This window comes from Neofelis nebulosa, chromosome 7 (assembly GCF_028018385.1).
Source record: "Neofelis nebulosa isolate mNeoNeb1 chromosome 7, mNeoNeb1.pri, whole genome shotgun sequence".
Lineage (NCBI taxonomy): Eukaryota > Metazoa > Chordata > Mammalia > Carnivora > Felidae > Neofelis > Neofelis nebulosa.
In genome coordinates this window covers 126939844-126958239 of record NC_080788.1, presented here as the reverse complement: position 1 = coordinate 126958239, position 18396 = coordinate 126939844, and the positions used below count along the sequence as shown (strand labels likewise).

Here is an 18396-nt window from a genome sequence, read left to right as displayed (position 1 = left end):
CAGTTACAAGCCCTGATGCAAGAACCGATCACCCTGCCCTTTTGTTTCACACACTGGCTGCTTCTTTCTTGTCACTTTCCATTTAGGAATTTGATAAATCTGATCTATTGCTTAATGATAGTGATAATGACTTCATTTGAGGTTTTTTAATCTCCTGCTGAATAGTAAGCACTGAAAACAGCACCTGGTACCTAGTAGGTCCACAATAAATATATGTTAAATGAAAGACTGCATCTTCGAATGCAGTCTTCGATCTAGAATGTCTCAAAGTAAAGAATTTATACGAATCTCAAATGGCAGCCAGGAGGCCTAAGTTTAACAGCTTGACCAATTCCACGAAATTCTGGATTTAGCCAAAGACAGCCCGATGCTGTTAGATAACTTGGCTTAATTTTTAAGACTCAACAATTCAGATCCAGCTGAGTCCTCATTGCAAGAATATTCTCAACATCTGGAATGCAGAATACTTAATTGATCGTTCCTACCAATACCCAGTTGACTAGAAGCCTGGAGGTTAGAACCTGCCACTTTTAAAATATTATACTAAGCTATTTAGGCCTTTAAATGTTGCGTTAAACTCATAATATGGGAGTAACACTGTGTTGAGTGCTGAGAGCCATCTGTGTGGGGAGAAAGCTGTGTTCCAAATAGTGTGGTTATGCCTCCCTCTCGTGGTGAAATGCCATAGCATCTGAAACATTTCTGGGAAAACCTTCCTACACGGCTAACTAGTACTGCCAGTAATAAATGTGTGCTGACCATCTTCTGTGACTTTGTAAATGTTACAGATGTTTTTTACTTTATATTTAATCTCCGTAACAACCCAACTTTCACGGATAGTACTAATATCCCCATATTACAGATGCAAAAAGTGAGGCTCAGATAAAGTTGGTATGCCCCAATTTACTCTAGAGATCATAAGAGTGTATCCAGATCCAGGTGAGTCCAATTCCAAAGCCCATACTCTCTCCTATATTGTTATTATCAATAATAGTTTGTTCAAAGTTTTATCTCTGGTGTCTTACGTGTAGTGGATACTCACTAAATGTTTGTTCCATGGATAAATGACAGAAGTAGCAGTTGCAAATTTGCAACAGAGTATATATCACCTGTCAAGTGCCTGCCATGCACACATATCATTTGATTGTGCAGGGCAAAGTTAAGACTTGTTCTGATATACTTTTCAGGTCATTATTGAAAAGCATTTAAGTACTGTCTTTATACAGATATATGCATTCATCACATAATAAGTATTAAGAACCTACTATGTGCTAAACATGGTTCTGGCTGTGGCAAGGCTTCAACAATTTGAGTGATGTCCCTAAAGGCTCATAGCCATTATGCTGCCTTTCCCTTCAATTCTCTAAGAGCTGAAACTGGACTGCAATCCTGCATCTATTTGCTGTATGGTGTTTTGGAGCATGAGTCTTGATTATTAGCATTCTAGATTATCTAAATTACTTAATAGTAGCATGTAATAGCTTTAAAAGAAAAAAAAAAGAAGAGGGTGGAGACTGTGTGTTATGCTTTTGAACTGCACTCATCAAAACAGCCCTGGCAACACTGTCAGTATTTGTAAATCTGACCCTCCCACAGTTTTTGTAACTGTCAAGGGAGCCCAGTTAGGAATGGTAAAATGTAGGATTAAAGCATTAAGACCCCAAAGCTACCACCTGTTTCCCACCTTAATGAGCCACTCCACAACGAAACATTCAGGAAACATGAGCAGCAAATGGGAAATTTGAGGCAAGAGCAATCTGAGTATCTATCCTATATTCCATTCAATTCAAAAACGAAAATATTTAAGTGTATGTTATTGAACCAGCAAGTGAAATGCAAGTCATTAAATTCCTATTTGTAAAACAACAAAGAAACCAAATAATCACTAAGATCCCTTTCATCTCCAGAATATTCTGATTGAAATTAGATGAAAATTGCCTTTCTGTTTTCTTTTCCCTGAGATCAGAGAATCCATGCTAAACATACCCCACCGTGTTCCGAAATCTCAATCTCTTTGTTACTGCCAATGTATTCATTCAATCAGCAAAGATCTGTTGAATAATGCTGTGCGCACTAGCCTAATATAGCTTTGGGGTTGGGTTTGAAATGGAAGGAGAGCTGACATCATTACTTTATATTCTCCCTTCAGCCATCAGCTCTTTGACATCCTGGATGTTTCTTTCTCTCTTACAGTAGGTAAGCACCTTTCCAAAAGGCCTCCTAAAAAGTTAGAGAGGGGGAGAGAGCCAAACCATAAGAGACTCTTAAAAACTGAGAATAAACTGAGGGTTGATGGGGCGTTGGAGGGAGGGGAGGGTGGGTGATGGGCATTGAGGAGGACACCTGTTGGGATGAGCACTGGGTGTTGTATGGAAACCAATGTGACAATAAATTTCATATTAAAAACAAACAAACAAAAGGCCTCCAAAGTATGGCAGAGAGGGACAGAGAAGGAGGCGTTGGTGGGGAGTTAAACCCTGAAGGTGTTCTCCACTAAAAAGTGGCCATGAGAAGGAGACAGGCAGGGAGGTCAGTCTTGTAGACGTAGTTGATCAACTGCAGGATGCAGACCTTCCCCTTCTCAATTCTGATGCCTGAGTCTCCAAAGCTGTATCCTCCCATCCCCAAGTGTCACTGGCCTACATATAAGCTCTCTTCCTCAGAAATTGCTAAGGAGAGAATATTGCACAAAAGCCTCTGCTGTCCTCCTAGCCAGCTGGCCACGGCAGGGCAGCCAGAGGCCAAGTAGTGGCGGCAGGAAGCTCATCCATGCAGAAACCGTTCACTTAGGACTCACTGATGGCCCTAGGGGCTCTCCCAAGTCTTCCTGGTGGCTGTCAGGGAAGCCAGAGATTCCCACAAGACTTATGCATGGGGACAAGTGGATTGAGGGACTTGAAGACAGCCTCAGAAGAGCCAGCTTGTCATTCATACCCCCAGACATAGACTTCCCATATTCCAGTCTTATCAGAGCACACCTTCAGATTACTGGAATCCTAGTCAACTAACTGCTAGCTAGGTGTTGTAATCTTTAGCAAAACTCTGACCTCTCTGGGTCTGTTATCTTTCCTAAAATGACAGGGTAGGATTAGATAATATCAAAGGGCCAATCTAGCCCTAAACTTCACTTTTAAAGGAGTAAAAGTCAACTGCCATCCTAGGTAACCCCATAGTCTTCAAAACCGATGGCTTTGGAAGCTGCAAATTTGCGAGCTCAGTTCCACCTTCCCACCGACTTGCCCACCAAATTGCACAAAACGTGTAATTTGCTAGATTGCTACCCACATTTTTCAAGGCCACTCTGTCCCTAAGGTTGGATTTATTACATTTCCTACTAGAGTCCTACTAAACTGGACTCTAAAGTAAAACTAGGTAAATAAATAAGGAATGACTGGGATGCCCATTGTGAACAGAAGGGCTTACTTACCTGCTGCCTGAACTCCACAGTGCTTGCCTTATTTGGGTCATTTGGTTGTGTGTCAAGATGCCCTCCTAAAGTAAACCCTGCTGACTATTTGCTTAAAACTCCACATAACCTTGAACCTGAACCATTGTTTCTTAAGCTTCAAACACATAAAATGCTTTGCTGTGGGCCTAACTGGCAGTTTTTGTTTACATTCCTTCTAACAATGGCTTTTTACTCAACTCCCATTTGAGTACAACAAGCTGTTAGTTTGTTGCACTGACAGCAAGTCTGCAGGGGCACAGCTGGATCCCAGCTTCACTTTTACAGGTAACAGCATTTCTGGGGGGGGGGGGGGGGGTTGCCTCTTATCTGTAAGCCAGGCAAGTCCTCTCCCATCTCCCCTCACCTCCTCCCTCTAATTTACCTTCCCCAAATGCGGCTGCAGTCTCACTATAAGCATTAAAGTGGCTTTCTTTACTTACTTTCAATCAATATATAAAGTTTCTACTCTCTGAACATTCTTTCTGAGTTCCCCAGATTTATTGCTATCCATTCTCTTCTTACGTCTCCCACTCCATAGCCCCTGGCAACCTTCCACAATCATACAATCTCACTCTCAAGATATCCTTTCAAAAGGAGTGAAAAACTGGGGTCTCTCTTTTCAGCCAGAGATTCTAGGGTGCCTACAGGCTCGAGACTCTGAAATGTTTGGTGATTTTCCCCCTAAATATCCATCTCTGTCACTCCCAGCCCAACATTCTAAGAGGGGCCTCCTTTGCTTGCTGAGAAGCACCCCTATTTACTACACCCATGTAGGTGCAGGCCTATGCACACACTGTCCATTATCTCCCAGCCCCTGCCCTATTGTTCGGCCAGAGCCCTATGCGCTCTCTCTTGCAATTCCACTCCCAGCCTGCCACATGGCAATTGTTTGCATTAAAAGAGATTGAGGTTAATTTTTTTAATCCCTGGAAATGTTTACAATACCTCCTGAAAGAAGTGGGGAATGGGTGGTTGTGAGTAGTGTTTATATCCTGTAAGGACATCGTCCAACTGTAAAAACTAAGGCATCTCTCTTGGAATGAGTCATAAGTGTCAGCAATGAGCAAAGTTGTCAGAGTAGTTTTGTTACCAGTAATAATGCCGATGTTTTACCTCTGACTCCTGTGTCTTATTTCTTAATTGACTCTGAACCCAGAGAAGGAAGAAGGTGAGATTCATTATCTTCCTCAAACCTCATCAAGGAAAACAAATATTAAACAGATAATATGTAAATTAAAAGTTAACTGCAGACTGGGATACGTGCCATGGAGTATAACCAAGTGAGTGAGAAAAGTCTCAGTCCTCCTGGGTTTCTCCTCTACTCTCACTGAGCTACCACACTTACTACACTTCTGAAACCAGGTGGAGGGGGAGGTCCCCACACCAAGGATTTCTGGGACCCCAGCTGCGTGTTCTACAATTAACTCAGTAATGACACTGTCTACCCAGAGATAGTGTCAGATCCCTCAGGTGAAGGGCTCTGTCCCACAAGAATGCCCCTCCGCCCCCCTTCAGATGCCAGCTGAAAGTCCAGGCTGTCCCCTGGCTTCTAAGCCATCAGCTATAAACCAGGTCCCCACCACAGCCTCCTCCGGTTCTATTGAGGCACATTAACAAATACAGAATCAACCTAGACACCAAAGTGGCCAGGGAGGAAGCTTTCCACTGGCAATGCTGAGGGTCATGCTCGTGTTCCTCCAAACGGTCACACCTGCCCCTAGCATTTCGGGGGCTCAGGCTGTGAGTACAAAGGGAGGTCTATAGGCCACACCTCTAACAAACTAAAAGTTCTAAATTAAGCAAAATATGTTCTACCCTCCTGTCAAAACAAATACACCTTCACAAAAAGCCACAACTGCAAGTGGGCAAATATCAGACAGCTGAATTTAATTATTATTGCACATGCCTGGGTGTTCTGTTACCGGTCAAGTTTGGATGAGTCATAAAGTATAGACACATGTAATTTACAAATTACACACGAATTCCGAAATATTTATTTTTCTTGCCTTAATTTCAGCAATGTCTCTAATTATGTTGTTTAATCATATTTTCCACAAAATTTCTGTTCTATTGATGGTAGTGCCAAATTATGTGATTTTTCTTGAGTCACCGAAGTTCTTACATGATTTTCTAATTCCAACTTTGGGAAGATATTCTGCTGAGTCTATAACAATTTGAATTGCTATGAAGTCTTTACAGCCTTTTTGATTAATATTTTCTATTTTTTTAATGTGCCTTGTACCACAAATAATATATTGCTTATGGAACAACTCTGAAAAACACAGCAACCACTGGAGACACAGGGTCTTCCTCACTGAGATTCAAAAGTGATGGAATAGGACTGTGTAGGGTGATGTCTTTCCTAAGAGTACAGCATGGAAAGGGGGAAAAAGAGAACTTTATTTTAGAGAAAGCTGATGAACACTGCCTCAGCCAAGTGATCAAGGTCAATATCAACAGTGATGAGTTGTATTGACTGCACGTACCCTTGATACGACGTGATGAAGGGGGTCCTTCACCTCTGGTCTTCCTCACAAAACCCATAACCTCAGTCTAGTCAAGTTCCAGTTGAGGGACATTCGACAAAATACTCTGCCAGTATTCCTCAAAATTGTCAATCTCATCAAAAGCAAAGAGGACCTGAGAAACTGTCACAGGCCAGAGGTCCCTAAGGAGACATGATTCAATGTAATGAGGTACCCTGAGTGGGATCCTAAAACAGGAAAAGGACATTAGGTGTAAAAAAAAAAAACCAAAAAACAAAAAAAGAAACAAAAAACGAAAAAACTAGGGAAAGCTGAATAAAGTATGGACTTCAGTTAATAATAGTTTCTCAATACTGCCTCATTTGTTGTGACAAATGTCCCTTAGGAATGTAAGATGTTACTAGTAGGAGAAACTGGGTATGGAATATATAGGAACTCTGCTATCTTTGCAACTTTTCTGTAAGTTTAAAACTATTCCAAGGTTAAAGGTATATATTTTTTTTAATGTGATAGAATATGTCAGAAGGACAAAATGACCTCAGATGAGGGCTCCTAGCAGGAAAGGAGAAGCTAAGAAGACACTCACCATAGAGAAGATGGTAACCGTGCAATCATCCCAGGGCCCAGACTGTCCTAGGAGAGACCTGTCTGGGCACAGTAGGCAGTGATTCATCTTGCTTCAGCCATCCTGACGTCTTGGACACACTTTGCAGGAAGTAGCCATGTTTATGTCACCAACAGCCATCCATAAGCCTGGGAACCTCAGGCCATTTTTGCTCTGAGCCACTTTGAATCAGACTGAGTGAAGGAGCTTCCTCCCTCCCACCCAGAGCGGGAGCCATATCAAGCAACGACCACAAGGGGGAGCATGAGGCCACAAAGAGCCCCAGGAGGAGCCCTGGAAGAGGGTGTGGAAAGCAGCCGGCCACAGGAGAACCTCACTTTCGATTTTTCAGGTCAGGGTAAGGATTGTGACTGAGGACATACTAGATGTGCTCATCCATCGTCACAGCAGCAAATAAACTGCATTGCAACTCATTTTATTTTCTGAACTCTTGTGCCAGCCCCTTCACTAATAGCAGATGGTCCTTCAGGGAAAGTTTACATCACAAAGTAGCATCCAGGGGGAAGAGAGGCAGTGTTCCTGGTTGCTCATCTCCTCCACTGTTCTCTCCGCCCGGCGATGGCTCTGAACTCCCCCTTCTGACCTGGCCCACAGGTTGGCCCTGTGACACAGAAGATTCTGTGAGACATCAGCCATGTATTTTATGGCTGTCCACCTGCTCTGTTCCTGGCAACCAGCCTGCTGATTGTCATATTCCACCTTCCCTATCCCCAGGTACATGAGAGCATTCAGATCCTGTCCGCACCCTCAACCACATTCTGGGCCCTCCTGTGAATAGATGGGCCAGGTCCCCATTTTCACCGCTTCTCCATGCCTAGTGGTATGAGGAGAATCTATGGGGTTTGTGACCTCCCAGAATTCAAATATTAAACCCTCCCCACCTATGTGATGGCATTAGGAGGTGGGGCCATTAGGATGTGATTAGGTTTGGATGAGGTCAGGAGGATAGAGCCCTGATAAAGGGGATTGGCACCTCATAAGAATCTTTCTCCCTCTCTGCACTCCACCATGCATGGATCTGATGAGAAGGCAGCAGGCAGTCTGCAACTAGGAAGAGAGAACCCAACTGTGCTGGCCCCCTGATCTCAGACTTCCAGCCTCCAGAACTGTGAGCAATAATCAATTTCTATTGTTGATGAGTCTCCCAGTTTATGGTATTTTGTTATGGCAGCCCAGACAGACTAAGACAGTATCTCCAAAGATCTAGACAGAAAACGAGGCACAAAATGTCTTTATTTGAAACCCTCCAATTCAAGGAAGGAATTTTTCTCCTGTCCCGGACATTCCTCAAGACCACCTGCAGCCCATCCCCACAAAGACACACCCAACCCCACCACGGGTCTGTGTGGGGAGAGGCAGGGTGGAGTCACACAGAACACTCCTCCTCTCCTCAGGCCAGCTCATCGGCTCTGCTGCGGCAGATAGGGAGGGGCTTCTTTTACCTGTCTCTTCCTTCCTATTCCTGGAACAGGAAAGTAAATTCTTTTCTCTGTGCCACATCAAAATCCATCCTGCCTTACATTAGAGTGATATAAATCATGAACTTGGCATCTTTGTCTCACCCTATAAATTGTACCCACAGCTCTGGATGCTCTTTCCTTTAGCTATCAAATGAAGAGGGAGGACAGCTATTCTTGGCAGGTGAAAAGACAGTGCCTCAATTAATACTTTAAAAGACTTTCCCACCACATTGGTTTTCAAGAAAAGAATGCTAGAAAAAGAAAATGGCTTTAGGCTAATGAGGGCAGGTAAGAGCTTAGAGTCACTGTACTTTAAACATTTAAGAAGCTGCCCTTATTTTTTACTTTACATGCTAAAGTCACTTATTCCTGGTTATGTGGACATGGCAGGGTTGAATCCCGCTTTGCCAAATCATGACCTGGGTTGGGGACTGCCATGCGACATCAGGAGGCAGGGTGGGTGGCCATGGAATTGAAGACTGTTTGAAGGCATCGAGCAGAGGCTCATACATATCCTGCAGGGAGGGGCAAAACTCAGGAGAGATCCAAGCAGCCACCCATCTGCAGGGTGCATTCACTTCAGGTGTGTCATGGGTTTGTGTGTATCTGAATCCAAAGTAGCGAGACTTGTATTGCTTAGTGTGCCCAAGTCTACAACTCTTGTGGAAAATAAGTTAGCAATTCATCTTAAACCAATACATATCCTGGAGGACCCAAGATGGCAGAACAGCATGGAAGGTTTTTTTGCATCTCACATCGATGAAATACAGCCAGATCAAAACTAAACCATCCTACACAACTAGAAAACTGATTTGAGGATCAACACAACAATCTGCACACCGTGAACCACAGAACTCAGCAGGTACTACGGGCACAGAGAGGTGAACTGGGGGAGAGAAGGGAGGAGGGTAGGGAGCTGTTTTTGCATGCAGAGAGAGGATGGAGATGGGGGGAGAGTTCAGGAAAAGCGCCCCCCCCCAAAAGCAGCTGGAGAGAAAGTAGAAAAGGGGAAACAGCCACAGGGACAGAACTAAAAAGGGAGAAAGGAGAAATAAGAGGGTTTAAATTCCATTAAGACTATAAGCAGGAGGGGTGCAGAGTCTGAAACTCCGCAGCTCAATACCTGGTGGTGCTCTGGTGAGAAGGGCGAATCCCCAGGAACAGAGTGGGGTCTGGGAGGTTCTCGGGCCACATGGGGAGAAGCGGTTCCACTGCTGGAAGGACATTTGGCAGAGGCTCTGCGACCACCCAGTCCCCGCAGATCACAGAGAACAACCACATTCCCTGGTACTGGAAGAAGGTCATTAAAGGTGAAGCCTGGTGCCAGATGGGTGTTGCGATTTTCCATAATCCCCGAAATGCTGCTGCTACACGTTCGCATGAACTTTTGCTGGGGTGGGCTGGCGCCCGGCTGCAGTCTCTGGGCATTGGCAGCAGCATGGACCCGCGAACATTCCTGGGTGGGGCCGGCATCTGGCCACTACTCAGTGAGACCCTCCCGCAGAAGGTCTGAGTGGGTCAAACCTGCAGTCCCTCAGAAGTGAGGGCTTGGGGAAAACAGCTGCACCTGAGATACAACTCAGGAGGGAGGTGCCGTCTGGCAACCTGACAGCTTGTTCACTGACAGTGTAAAAGCGTGGAGTGGACGGAAGCCAGAGACAAAGGACCAGTGTGTGACTGCTGGTCCAGAGAGCACAGAGTTCTGACACCAGAGACTGTGTAGCTGGGGGACGCCATTTTCACTGCTCACGCGCATGCGCATACACACCTACGAGCTCCGCAGCAGTCCACCCCACTAAGCTAAGCAGCGCCATCTAGTGGAGAATGGAGCTGTTACACTAAGCCCCGCAACTGGGCCAACCTCACTCTCCAGAAACACAAATCTCTCCAACTACTTAGTTTACAGACTATAAAGTGATTCACAGTTTAACTTCTAGGGGAAAACGAAGTAATTTCAATCATATTTCAGTCTGTTCACTGGTCCAGCTATTCAATTTTCTTTTTTTTCTCTTTTTCATTTCTTTTCCTTTTCTTGAATATAGAAAGAAAAAAAAATTACTTTTACTTTAAATTTTTATTGAAAATATTTTTATTTAATTTTTCTCTACTATATTTCTTTACTTTTGTGTAAGTTTTTTCAAATTCTATTCTATTTCCATCAATTTTATTTCAGTGTATTCATTTTTTCAAATTTTCAAACTATTTCCCCTTTTTTTTTCTTTCCCCTTTTTTCCTCTAATCTATCAAGCCCCTTTCAACACCAACACCAAAACACACCTAGGATCTAGCATCATTTATTTGATTTTGTGTGTGTGTGTGTGTCTTGTTTTTAATTTTTTACTTTTAATTTTTTTTTTACCTCATTAATTCCTTTTCTCCCTTCAAAATGATGAAACGAAGGAATTAGCTCTAAAAGGAAGAGCAGGAAGAAACAACAGCCAAGGACTTTAACTAATACAGATACAAGCAAGATGTCTGAACCAGAATTTAGAATCACGATAATAAGCATACTAGCTGCAGTCGAAAATAGATTAGAACCCCTTTCTGCAGAGATAAAAAAAAGTAAAAACTAGTCAGGATGAAATAAAAAATGCTATAACTGAGCTGCAATCTCGATGGATGCCATGACAGCAAGGATGGATGAGGCAGCACAGAGAATTGGCGGATATAGAGGACAAACTTATGGAGAATAATGAAGCAGAAAAAAAGAGGGACACTAACGCAAAAGAGCACACTTTAAGAATTAGAGAAATCAGGGGCGCCTGGGTGGCGCAGTCGGTTAAGCGTCTGACTTCAGCCAGGTCACGATCTCGCGGTCCGTGAGTTCGAGCCCCGCGTCAGGCTCTGGGCCGATGGCTCGGAGCCTGGAGCCTGTTTCCGATTCTGTGTCTCCCTCTCTCTCTGCCCCTCCCCCGTTCATGCTCTGTCTCTCTCTGTCCCAAAAATAAATAAAAAACGTTGAAAAAAAAATTAAAAAAAAAAAAAAGAATTAGAGAAATCAGTGACTCATTAAAAAGGAAGAACATCAGAATCATAGAGGTCGCAGAAGATGAAGAGAGATAAAAAGGGGTAGAAGGGTTATGTGAGCAAATCATAGGAGAAAACTTTCCTAACCTGGGGAAAGACACAGACATCAAAATACAGGAAGCACAGAGGACTCCCATTAGATTCTACAAAAACCAACCATCAACAAGACATATCATAGTCAAATTCACAAAATACTCAGGGAAGGAGAGAATCATGAAAGCATCAAGGGAAAAAAAGTCCCTAACCTACAAAGGAAGACAGATCAGGTTTGCAGCACACCTATCCAAAAACTTGGTAAGCCAGAAAGGAGTGGCAGGATATATTCAGTGTGCTGAATCAGAAAAATATGCAGTCAAGAATTCTTTATTCAAGATAGAAGGAGAGATTAAAAGTTTCCCAGACAAACAAAAAAATTAAAGGAGTTTGTGAACACTAAACCAGCCCTGCAAGAAATTCTAACGGGGACCCTCTGAGGGGAGAAACGATGAATAAATAAATAAATAAATAAATAAATAAATAAATAAATAAATACCAAAAGCAACAAAGACTAGAAAGGACCAGAGAACACCACCAGAAACTCCAACTCTACAAGCAACATAAGGGCAATAAATTCATATCTTTCAGTACTCACTCTAAATGTCAATGTACTAAATGCTCCAATCGAAAGACACAGGGTAACACAATGGATAAGGAAACAAGATCCATCTATATGCTGTTTACAGGAGACCTTTAGACCTAAAGACACCTTCCGATTGAAAGTAAGGGGATGGAGAACCATCTATCATGCTAATGGTCAACAAAAGAAAGCTGGAGTAGCCATACTTATATCAGACAAAATAAAGACTTTAAAATAAAGACTGTATCAAGAGATGCAGAAGGGCATTATATCATAATCAAGGGGTTTATCCACCAAGAAGACCTAATACTGTAAACATTTATGCACCAAATGTGCAAGCACCCAAATATATAAATCAATTCATCACAAACATAAAGAAACTCATCGATAGTAATACCATAATAGTAGGGGACTTCAACACCCCACTCACAGCAATGGACAGATTATCTAGTCAAAAAATCAACAAGGAAACAATGGCTTTGAATGACACATTGGATCAGATGGACTTAACAGATATATTCAGGACATTCATCCTAAAGCAGTGGAATATATATTCTTCTCCAGTGCACATGGAACATTCTCTAGAATAGACCACATACTGGGCCAAATCAACCCTCAACAAGTACAAAAATATTGAGATCATACCATGCAGATTTTCAGACCACAATGCTATGAAACTTGAAATCAACCACAAGAAAAAATTTGGAAAGGTAACAAATACTTCGGAGACTAAAGAACATCCTACTAAAAAATGATTGGGCTAACCAAGAAGTTAAAGAGGAAATTAAAAAGTACATGGAAAATATGAAGATGATAACACCACAGCCCAAAACCTCTGGGATGCTGCAAAGGCGGTCATAAGAGGAAAGTGTATAGCAATCCAGGCCTTGTTAAAGAAGGAAGAAAGGTCTCACATACACAATCTAACCTTACACCTTAAAGAGCTGGAAAAAGCATAGCAAATAAAACCCAAAATTAGCAGAAGACAGGAAATAATAAATATTAGAGCAGAAATCAATGCTATCAAAACAACAACAACAACAACAAAAAAAAAAAAAACACAGTAGAACAGATCAATGAAACCAGAAGTTGGTTCTTTGAAACAATTAAAAAAATTGATAAACTACTAGCCAGTTTCATCAAGAATAAAAAGGAAAGGACCCAAATAAATAAAATAAAGAATGAAAGAGGACAGATCACAACCAACAAAGCAGAAATAAAAAACAATAATGAGAATATTATGAGCAATTATACACCAATAAAATGGGCAATCTGGAAGAAATGGCCAAATTACTAGAAACATATACACTACCAAAACTGAAACAGGAAGAAATAGAAAATTTGAACAGACCCATAACCAGTAAGAATTGAATTAGTAACCAAAAACCTCCCAAAAAACAAGAGACCAGGGCCAGATGGCTCCCAGGGGAATTCTACCAAACATTTAAGGAAGAGTTGATACCTATTCCCTTGAAGCTGTTCCAAAAATAGAAATGGAAGGAAAACTTCCAAACTCTTTCCATGAAGCCAGCATTACCTTGATTCCAAAACCAGACAAAGATCCCACTAAAAAGGTGAACTATAGGCCAATTTCCCTGATGAACATGGATGCAAAAATCCTCAACAAGATATTAGCCAACCAGATCCAACAATACGTTAAAACAATTACTCACCACGACCAAGTGGGATTTATACCTGGGATGCAGGGCTGGTTCAATATTTGCAAAGCAATCAGTGTGATTCATCACATCAATAAAAGAAAGGACAAGAACCATATGATCTTCTCAATAGATGCAGAGAAAGCATTTGACAAAATACAGCATCCTTTCTTGATAAAAACCCTCAAGAAAGTAGGGATAGAAGGGTCATATCTCAAAATCACAAAAGCCATATATGAAAGACCCAATGCTAATATCATCCTCAGTGGGGAAAAACTGAGAGCTTTCCACCTAAGGTCAGGAATAAGACTGGGATGTCCACTCTCACCACTGTTACTCAACATAGTATTGTAAGTCTTAGCCTCTGCAATCAGACAACACAAAGAAATAAAAGGCATCCAAATTGGCCAGGAGGAGGTCAAACTTTCGCTCTTTTCAGATGACATGATACTCTATATGGAAAACCCAAAAGATTCCACCAAAAAACTGCTAGAACTGATTCATGAAGTCAGCAAAGTTGCAGGATATAAAATCAATGCACAGAAATTGTTTGCATTCGTATACACCAACAATGAAGCAATAGAGAAATCAAAGAATAGATACCATTTACAGTTGCACCAAAAACCATAAAATACCTAGGAATAAATCTAACCAAAGAGGTGAAAAATCTATACACTGAAAACTATGGAAAGCTTATGAAAGAAATTGAAGAAGACACACAAACAATGGGAAAATATTCCATGCTCCTGGATAGGAAGAACAAATATTGTTAAATTTTTTTTAACATTTATTTATTTTTGAGAGACAGACCATGAGCAGGGGAGGGGCAGAGACAGAGGGAGACACAGAATCCAAAGCAGGCTCCAGGCTCCGAGCTGTCAGCACAGAGCCCGACATGGGGCTTGAACCCACAAACTGCGAGATTATGACATGAACTGAAGTTGGACGCTTAACGGACGGAGCCACCCGGGGGCCCCAAAATAATGTTAAAATGTCAATACTACCCAAAGCAATCTACATATTCAATGCAATCCCTATCAAAATAACACCAGCATTCTTCACAGAGCTAGAACAAACAATCCTAAAATGTGTATGGAACCACAAAAGATCCCAAATAGTGAAAACAATCTTGAAAAAGAAAACCAAAACAGGAGGCATCACAATCCCGGACTTCAAGCTGTATTACAAAGCTGTAATCATCAAGACAGTATGGTACTGGCACAAAAACAGACACTCAGATCAATGGAACACAATAGAGAACCCAGAAATGGACCCACATACGCTTGGCCAACTAATCTTTGACAAAGCAGGAAAGAATATCCAATGGAATAAAGACAGTCTCTTCAGCAAGTGGTGCTGGGAAAACTGGACAGTGACATGCAGAAAAATGAACCTGGACCACTTTCTTACACCATACACAAAAATAAACTCAAAGTGGAAGAACGACCTCAATGTAAGACAGGAAGCCATCAAAATCCTTGAGGAGAAAGCAGGCAAAAATCTCTTTGATCTTGGCCGCAGCAACTTCTTATTCAACACATCTCCAGAGGCAAGGGAAACAAAAGCAAAAATGAACTATTGGGACTTCATCAAAATAAAAGCTTCTGCACAGTGAAGGAAACAATCAGCAAAACTAAAAGGCAACTGACAGAATGGGAGAAGATATTTGCAAACGACATATCAGACAAAGGGTTAGGATCCAAAATCTATAAAGAACTTACCAAACTCAACACCCAAAAAACAAGTAATCCAGTGAAGAAATGGGCAAAAGATATGAATAGACACTTCTCCAAGGAAGACATCCAGATGGCCAACTGACACATGAAAAAATGCTCTACATCACTCATCATCAGGGAAATATAAATCAAAACCACAATGAGATACCACCTCATACCTGTCAGAATGGCTAACATTAACAACTCAGGCAACAACAGATGTTGGTGAGGATGCAGAGAAAAAGGATCTCTTTTGTGCTGCTGGTGGGAATGCAAACTGGTGCAGCCACTCTGGAAAACAGTATGGAGGTTCCTAAAAAAATTAAAAATACAACTACCCTACAACCCAGCAATTGCACTACTAGATATTTACCCAAGGGATACAGGTGTGCTGTTTCAAAGGGACACATGCACCCCAGTGTTTATAGCAGCACTACCAACAATAGCGATAGTATGGAAAGAGCCCAAATGCCCATTGATGGATGAATGGATAAAGAAGATGTGGTATATGTATAAAATGGAGTATTACTCAGCAATCAAAAAGAATGAAATCTTGCCATTTGCAACTACATGGATGGAACTGGAGGGTATTATGCTAAGCGAGATTGGTCAGTCAGAGAAAGACAAATGTCATATGACTTCACTCATATGAGGACTTTAAGACACAAAACAGATGAACATAAAGGAAGGGAAACAAAAATAATATAAAAAGTGGGAGGGGGACAAAACATAAGAGACTCTTAAATATGGAGAACAAACAGAGGGTTACTGGAGGGGTTGTGGGAGGGGTGTGGGCTAAATGGGTAAGGGGCATTAAGGAATGTACTCCTGAAATCATTGTTGCACTATATGCTAACTAACTTGGATATAAATTATAAATACATACATACATACATACATACATACATACATACATACATACGTATCCTATGGCCCAGTGTAAGGGTGCACAATGCTGAACTCTTTTTCAAAAAGACCTGCTTACAAAGGATAACCTTAATTCATCATGAATTCAGGTGGATACCATGCTTCTCCCAACCTGATCCCAGCCAATGGCTGAGCACACAGGGGACTTGAGTCAGGCCACTTCTGCCTAAACAAAGACACATCAGCTTTTGCCCTGGGCACCCCATCAACTGCAACTTCCATCTCTCCCTTCACAGGTGTTGGCTCTGCACCATGGCCAGAGGGCTCCCCCAACCACTCCTGTTCCCTCCCTAATTTATCCTTCTCAAGATTCTCCCACTTCCCACCTACATCTTCTTCTCAGAGACACAAATTGACATACTTAGTAATTTCACTCTTATAAAAATGTAATCCTTAATTCAAAATAAGACCTGAACAAAAAATGATTATCTAAGTATTATTTATAATGAGAAGGGAGGAGGGTGAAAACAACTTAAATATTCAACCACAAGAGGCTCCTGGGTGGCTCAGTCAGTTAAGTGTCCAACTCTTGATCTCAGCTCAGGTCATGATCTCACAGTTCCTGAGATGTGGCACTGAGCCCCTCATTTGACCTGGCTGACAGTAGGCAGCCTGCTTGGGATTCTCTCTCTCTCTCTCTCTCCCTCTCTCTGCCCCTCCCCTTTCTCTCTTTCTCAAAATAAATAAACTTAAAAAAAAAAATTCAACCACAAGGTAAAGCTAAATGTAGAACAGCCACTCAATAGCAAACCATAGTGCCATTAAAATTGTTTCTGTGTTTATTCATGTGAACAAAATCACAGGTAGTACACCCTACCCATGACCTTTACTTCAGATTTCTTTGACCCCCTCTAACTGTCTACCCTAGTGCAGTGTGAAGCTTCCCGCAAGCCCCTTCTTGAGCAGGGGAGGGTGGATCCACATCTCCCTTTGCCCTCCTCACCCTCAGTCTCTGTCTGCCTGGTGTTCTGCCTCTGCCCTGCTGTACCAGTCAGGGTTCAATCAAAGAAGCATATACCAAATATGGGTATTTACATATATCATACATACTTGCTACATAAATCTGATCTTACACAATTGTGGGAGTTGATTAAATACTCCTCCTTTGTGTCTGATATTAGAACTTGGAGTCCACAAGGCAGACAGGCTGGAAGCAAAGGTGAAGTAAGGTACGGAGAGGACATGTGGGAACCCACACAAATGAGCCAGGGTCCACGATGACAGGCTAATAAGCCCACGTCAGTTCTTGTGGCCTCTGACTTTGATAATTGCTCTGGGCTGAATATTGTTACCCCCCAACTCACATGTTGACATCCTCACTCCCACATGATAGTTAATGTTATGTATTAAAGTGACGGGGATGCAGAGTGCCCAGATTAAACATGATTTATGGATGGGTCTGAAGGTTGCTTCTGGATGAGATTAGCGTTTGAATGGGTAGACTCAGCAAAGTAGATGGACCTCCCCCCGACCCCCAGTGTGAGTGAGCATCATCCAATCAGCTGAGGGCCTGAATAGAACAAAAAGTAGAAGAAGGGATGAATTTTCTGCCTGCTTGAGCTAGAACATCAGTCTCCTCCTGCCCTTGAACTGAGATTTACCCCATGTGTTCCCCTAGTTCTCAGGCCTTTAGTGTCAGACTATAATTACACTCTTGTCTTTCCTGGATCTCCAGCTTCCAGGAGGCAGATCCTGGAATTTCTCAGCTTCCATTATTACATGAGCCAATTCCTTACAATAAATCTCCTTTTATACATATAAATTATTATATATATAATATTAATAACATAATATTTTCTATTATATAATTATATTATAATTAATATAGTATAAATAGGATATAGCTATAAGCATATATGTATGTATAGATATGTACCTATATATACATTTATATCTTACTACATATTTTTGGGGGGTCTTATTGGTTGTTTTTCCAGAGATCCCTAATATACCCCAATACCTCAGCATGTGACTATATTTGGAGATAGTGTCTTTAATAAGTTAATTAAGTTAAAATTACTCATTAGGGTGGATCATGATCTAATGTGGCCAGTATCCCTATAAGAAGAGGAAATTAGAATTGAAACACACACACACCAAGGGAATCTGATGGGAAGACACAGAAAGAAGATGCCATCTACAAGCTAAGGAGAGGCTTAGAGGAAACCAACCCAGCCAACACCTTGGTCTCAAACTCATAACCTTCAGAACTGTGGGAAAATACATTCCTGTTGCTTAGCCACCTGGTCTGTGGCTTTTTGTTATAGCAGCCCTGGCAAACTAACACAATGACATGGGCATCCTCCAGAAGCCACAGCCCTTCTCCGTGAAATTTCATGCACTGGAATGGGAGATGCTGAAGGAGGGTTCAAGGAGATTAGAACAGTTGCACGTTCAGTTGCTGCTTCACACCAACAGGGTGACCAGAAACCTA

The 18396-nt window shown here is 41.9% G+C and overlaps 1 long non-coding RNA gene across 2 annotated transcripts in view; it reads right to left on the bottom strand.

Annotated features, from left to right (window-relative positions):
• LOC131517593 (uncharacterized) overlaps window positions 1-18396 on the bottom strand; it is a 115360-nt gene that overhangs the window by 80192 nt on the left and 16772 nt on the right. The window lies entirely within an intron of this gene.